At 39.1% G+C, this 7,004-nt stretch overlaps 1 pseudogene; it reads right to left on the minus strand.

Moving 5' to 3' along the window:
• Window positions 1-5,472: 5,472 nt before the first annotated feature.
• On the minus strand, window positions 5,473-6,743 carry LOC148588006 (uncharacterized; annotated as a pseudogene).
• Window positions 6,744-7,004: the final 261 nt, after the last annotated feature.

Consider the following 7,004-nt stretch of genomic DNA (forward strand, 5'->3'; position numbering starts at 1 on the left):
TAACTCTTGCAAAGGGAACCACCAAACGACCAGCACCAAAAAAGGCAGGAACAAGAGCATCGACGAGCACCCACACCACAACACACAAAACCAGTAGACAAAATCTCTAGCAAAAGATAAACCAACAACAAAACAGGGAGATAAGAGCCTAAACAAAAACCCAACAAAAGCTAGAAAGCAAACAAAACAAAAAAGTTACAGAGAAAGGAAACAAAACAACGGAACACCGCCAAAAACAATAGATCCGGCGGAGAGATGGGCAAGGAAGGACTGGTGGAGTGCGGAGGGCGACGGCAGGGAACTGAAGTGCCGGAGAATCCGATGAGTTGGCGCGTCAAAGGTTGGGAATGAAAGAAGAAAGTAGATCTAGCTTGAAAAGTAGATTTGAGAACCAAACTCATCCCAACAGTAAACGCGGTGACGATGGTGAAAAACGACCGAGAAGAGGCGGCCGGTGGTGAGAGAAAATCTCTTGGATCTGCAAAAGAAGGAGGGAAGCAAGAAAGAAAAGAAAAAACCACAAAAATCCTAGAAGCAAAGGGGAAAACGAAAGGAGAAATGAAAGGGAAAGAGGGAGGAGGAACGATATCCCTCCTCCCCCAGCAAAGCCGCACAAGGTGGAAGCAAGACCTCATAGTTGAGGTAGAAAATCAACACTGAGGATGAAAGCTTCTCTCTCTAAACAAAAGAGAGAGAAGGAGTTTGGCATACATATCTTCTTGCATTAATATATTATTACTTAACGAATTCTTGTAGTTCTTTAGAGGCCAAGGGTTGAAAACGAAGCAAACCTCAAGGGGTGGACAGATTAACCGATTACCGACTTTAACCGAACCGATGTTAACCATAACCGATAGTTATCGGTCGGTAATCGGTTAAAAATTTTATACCGATAAGCTTATCGGTCGGTTAAAAATTTTTTATCGAAAAACCGATATGACCGATAAGTTATTTTAATTTTTAATTTTTTAGAATTTTATATTTATTATTGTAGTGGATCAATATAAAAAAAAAGCTTCAATAAGCTATTTTAGCGAAAAATATACTCTAAAATAACTAATTTTTAATAAGCTATTTTAGGCTTTAGCCTAACAAAACGTATTTGGGCCTCCAAAACAATTAATTTTTGGTTCAATTAGCATCCCGTAAAAGCCCACAAAAGCCCAAACCGATTTAACCGACCGGTTAAACCGATTACCAATATGACCGATAATTTTCAGTTAACACTTCTTATCGGTCAATAATCGGTTAGGATTTGGTTAACCGATAGCTTATCGGTTAACCGACCAATAAGCCCATTAACCGGTCCGAACCGACCGATACCCAGCCCTAAGAAGGAGGAGGGCAGTTGTCATGCCCCCATTTATGGTTAATAGGGGAAACACAAACTAAATGAATTCATAATTATTATGGAAAAATTTTGTTATTATTAAACAAACACAAGGAAGCTCAAGGGAAAGTAGAAGAGACAACTAGTATAAATAAAGTTTTTGATATAATTAATCCATCATCCATACTATATAGAGACTGAGAATCAATAATACATTACAGAAATTTGAAAGAACTTGCAACAAATTTCTTGCTTGCTTGGTTACAGAACGCGTGAGGAAGATGAGACGCTTTTGGGTTTTTCTAAAATAATCAAAGAGAGAGAGAGAGAGAGAAAGACTCATGTAACAAGATGGTGGACAAGTGGCTTAAAAAAAATGAGTGGGCTGAGCATGGCAGACACGTGTCAAACGGAGAATGAGGAGAGAGACACGTTAGTTTGATTTGCTTGGAGGATACGTTGGTTTAGGATTATATATTAAAAAATTAAGTCTCCTCCTGATCTAATTGGTCAATATTTCCTACAAGTAGTCTCCTATTCTAATTGGTCTTCTTTTATATATATATATATATATATATATATATCCTTTGTGATCCTATTTTAAATCTATAGAATTTATAGAATGTCACAACCTCCCCCTTATTAAAAATATGTCATTGGAATTTGCTTAGAGTCCGTTTGAGATTGCGATTTAAATAATTGAGTTTTTAAAAAAATTGCGTTTTTGAAATCACTACTTTTTAAAATCGCAAAAGCATTTGGTAAAACATGTTAAAAATGATTTTTTTATCAAATATTTGTTATGTAAAATTGTGATTTTGGTTTAAATCAAGGTTTTTTTCAAATAAGCACCTCATAGCTTGCTTATAAAAATCACAGATTTTTTTTCCTATTTTAAATTAAGTGCTTTTTAAATCGCAATGCCAATTGCTTTACATTTTGCAATATCTTTTAAAAACACAGATTATTCTTGCGAAATCACAATCTCAAATGCACCCTTAGTCTATATAAATACACTGTAATGCAACAGAAAGCATACATATAAAAATAAATAAATAAATATATCCGCTACCGTATACCTTATATTTTAATAGTTCTTAGCAAATAGATAAGGGTATTTCTTACGTATATCATTTTCTAATCCTATGACGCTTCTTCAATTTCATGATTTCTCCAAAAAACTTTTACTAGTGGAATGCTCTTTGTGCGTAACTCTTGGACCTTGCGATCTAGCAATTTTACCATAATTTCTTCATATGTCATATCTCCTTGTAATTACAGAGGTTCGTATTTAATTACATGGGAATGGTCTATGATGTATTTTCTCTATATTGAGGCATGAAAATACTATACGATAGAGAGAAGTTGAAAATACTATTGTATAGCATTGCCTCTATACAATAGTTGAACTCCCTTCATTGGTGCCACTCTAAGAAACACCTTGTCGCCTTCTGCAAAGTCCAAGTTTCTTCGATACATATCTGCATACATAGCTTTTCTGCCGATCTTGAGATGCTGACAATCTTCGTCGGATTAATGCAACTTTATCTATGGTATCCTACACAATATCTGTTCCTAAAATTCTCCATTCACCAAGCTCGTCTTAATAAAGTGGGGAACGGCATTTCCGTCCATAAAACACTTCATATTGGGCCATCCCAATACTTGCTTGATAGCTATTATTGTAGGCGAATTCCACCAAAGAAAGGTAGCGTGCCCAACTACCACTGAAATCCAATATGCAGGCTCGTAACATGTCTTCCAGTGTTTGGATGGTCCTCTTTGACTGTCCATCTATCTGAGGATGGTAGGCAGTGCTAAATCTCAATTTAGTCCCCATTGTTTCTTGTAAACTCTTCCAAAATCTTGACGTGAAACGAGAATCTCTATCTGACACTATTGATTCAGGTACCCCATATAATCAGACAATCTCCTGTAGATAAAGTTCTATTAGCTTCTCCCTTGAGTATTTCACCTTTATTGGTATAAAATGAAGGACTTTAGTTAATCTGTCCACAATCACCCATATTGCATCGTACTCAACCTGAGTTCGTGGTAACCCCACTAAAAAGTCAATGGCTATTGCTTCCCATTTCCATACCGGTATCTCCAGAGGTTGCAATGGTCCTGCAGGTTTTTGATGTTTCGCCTTGACTTGTTGACACATCGAGCATCGCTCTACGAATCCAGCAACGTCCTGCTTCATTCCATTCCACCAAAACTGCCACTTAATGTCTTGATACATTTTAGAGCCTCTAGGGTGTACTGAGTATGGTGAGAAGTGTGCTTCATTATTTCCTCATCATTAGGTACACAAACTCTATTCTGGTATCTGAACAATCCATCTGATGTGACATAAAATTCCAGGGCCCGACTTTTGCTGGCCCTCTCCTTTATTCGAATGATCTCATCATCTTTTCTTGTGCCATGCGGATCTCCTCCTAGTAGTGTGGGTTTAATCTCGAGTTTCGCCATTAATACTTGCACCTCTCCTATGATAATCTCCATATCGAGCGTATCAATGTCCATCTTCAGATTATGGGGCAAGGCTTTTAGGCACTCTATTTCACTTCTTGATTTTCTGCTTACGGCATCTGTGATCACGTTGGCTTTCCCAGGGTGGTAATTGATTACGCAGTCGTAGTCTTTTATTAGTTCTAGCCATCGCCTGTCTTAAGTTCAACTCCTTCTGCGTGAATAAATATTTAATGCTCTAATGATCTGTATAAATTTCGCATTTCTCCCTATAAAGGTAGTGTCTCCAGATTTTCAATGCAAAAACTATTGTGGCAAGTTCTAAATCATGGGTGGGATAATTCAGCTCATAACTTTTAAGTTGTCAAGAAGCAGACACTACTACTCTTTCGTTTTGCATAAGGACGGAGTCGAGCCCCTTTCTGGAAGCGTCGCTATAAATAACAAATCCACAAGATTTTGAAGGAAGCGTCAAAACTGAAGCAATTACCAACCGTTGTTTTATTTCTTGGAAGCTTTGCTCATATTCATCCATCCACTAGAAACGAACATTCTTCCTTGTCAAAGCAGTCAGTAGTCTAGACAATTTTGAAAACCCTTCCACGAAACTTCGATAACAGCCGGCCAAACCCAAAAAACTTATGATTATTTACATTGGTGGGTCTCTCGTAATTTACTACAGCTTCGACTTTCTTGGGTCTACCGAGATGCTGCCTTTTGACACTATATGGCCAAGAAAAGTAACACTATCCAGCCAAAACTTGCACTTTGAAAACTTCGCGTACAATCGTTTTTCCTTAAGCCTTTGCAAAACAGGCCTCAAATGGCCTTCATGTTCCTCCAGGCTTTTGGAGTAGAGTACGATATCGTCAATGAACACTACTACAAATTGGTCCAAAAAATCCTGAAATACCTGGTTCATCAGATCTATGAATGCTGCTGGCGCGTTTGCTAACACAAATGGCATTACCAAATACTCGTTGTGGCCATATCGGGTGCGGAAAGCCATCTTGAAAATATCTTCCTTCCTTATCCTTAGCTGGTGGTATCCCGAACGAAGATTGATCTTTAAGAAGATTTGAGCACCCTGCAACTAGTCGAACAAATCGTCTATGCGAGTCAGTGGATATTTTTTCTTGATGGTAATTTTATTAAGTTCTCAATAGTCAATACACATCCGGAAGGTATCATCCTTCTTTTTCACAAAGAGTACAGGCTCTCCCCATGGCGATACGCTAGGGTGAATAAATCCTTTATCTAACAATTCTTGTAGCTGAGCCTTCAATTCTTTTAATTCCGTTGGTGCCATCCTGTAGGGTGCATTGGGTATTATAGCTACTTCCGGAATTAAATCAATGCAAAATTCTATCTCCTTGTCTGAGGGGGGGGGGGGGGTGCTAAAAAGTCTTATGGAAAAACATCAAGAAATTCTTGCACCACGGGTATCTCCTCCATCGTCCTTTCCTCATGAGGCGACTTCTTTAGGCATGCCAAGTAGACTTGACATCCTTCTAGTAGGAATTGCTTGGCCTGTGTTGCTGAGATTAATTGCAGAGTAGCACTAACCTTGGTTCCAACAAATTTGAATTCAGTGTCGGCTGGTAATCTAGAAATTATTTCTTTGTTGCGACAATCAATGATGGCATGGTTGTTTGATAACCAATCTATTACCCTTCCATGTCGAATACTATCAAATTAGCCGTGAAGGTTCTCCCCTCAATGTGAATTGGGTAGCCCAAGACTATTTTCCTGCATATCATTGATTTGCCCACTGAGGTAGATACTACTACTCCTACTTCCACAGGTTCTATATTAATACAAAATCTCGTAGCATACTTAGCTGATATAAAAGAATGAGTAGCACCAGAGTAGAATAAAACGACAGCCATGCCAGTAAAGAGAGGTAGAGTACCTGTAACTACTTCGTTCTCTATCTCCACTTCACCTGGTCTGGCTTGAGTGGGTGGTCTATGATTATTCCCTGTTTGTAGTGATGTCGCGCCTTCTTTTGCCTTTGGGCAATCTCGTGCAAAGTGGCCAACCTGTCCACATCGGTAACACATATTAGTCCCCACACAACATGGTCCATTGTGGGAGCGTTGACATTTGGAGCAGGGCTTGCCGTTGGTTGAACTCAGTCCATTGCCCATGGGTTTGACTCCTTCATTATTTCTGTTTAGCCTTCGTTTCCATCCTGCTTGGTTTTTGTCTGATGGGAGTGCGACCTTCTTTCGTGATTCTGCCATTGCCATAGCATTCTCTTTATGCTCTCCTCAGTTAGGGAGGCTTTGTTGACCTATTCCACAAAATCTGGAATTTCAAAACATACTATAAGGTCATGGATCCGTGGGTTGAGGCCTTGTTCAAACTACTTTAGTTGATTTCTTTCATCCACCACCAAGTAGGGAGTGAAGCGAGCCAATTCATTGAAGCGGCCAGCATATTGAGTGACTGTCATGTTGCCCTAGGTAAGGTCCATGAATTCTCGAGCCTTCGCATCTCTGAGAATCTTAGGAAAATATTCTTGGAGAAATTCTTTTTGGAATTACGGCCAAGAGATTGCATCCTCGCTACCTAGTTCCTGAATCAGCAATACCTTCTTGGCGATCCACCAATGTCTGGCTTCACCTGATAGTCAATAGGCGGTGTATTGTACCTTTCGTTCTTCCATATAGCCTGCGAGTCGCAAAAATTCTTCCACGTCGGTCAGTCAATTCTTAGACTCCATAGGATCTCGTTTCCCATCAAACATTGGAATGTGGAATCGTTTGAAGCGTTTGAATGGGTAGCCGCGCTCCTCTTCATAGGGTGCTTCTCTCCTAAGATCAGTTATGGCCGTGACGAATTGTCTAGCCATAGCCTAAAACATCTGAGTCATATCTGGGGTAGTTTCAGTCACCAAGCCTTGTGATGATCCTTCTCCACCTTCCGCCATAACTCTGCAATATGTCATAAGTTAGAGTTTCCTACTAACTATTTGCAAAAGTTAATCGTAAGTGTAGTGGTGCAACCTAACCTAAGCTGGGTTTTCATGTTGTTCCCTATGGTTCTATTAAAAAGTCAAACTTATAAATGACTTTGCTTTGATACCACTGTTGTCACGACCCCATTTATGGTTAATAGGGGATACGCAAACTAAATGAATTCGCAATTATTAAGGAAAATTTTTATTATTATTAAACAAACACAAGGAAGCTCA

This window comes from Corylus avellana, chromosome 1, assembly GCF_965113065.1.
Source record: "Corylus avellana chromosome 1, dhCorAvel1.hap1.2, whole genome shotgun sequence".
Taxonomy (NCBI): Eukaryota; Viridiplantae; Streptophyta; class Magnoliopsida; order Fagales; family Betulaceae; genus Corylus; species Corylus avellana.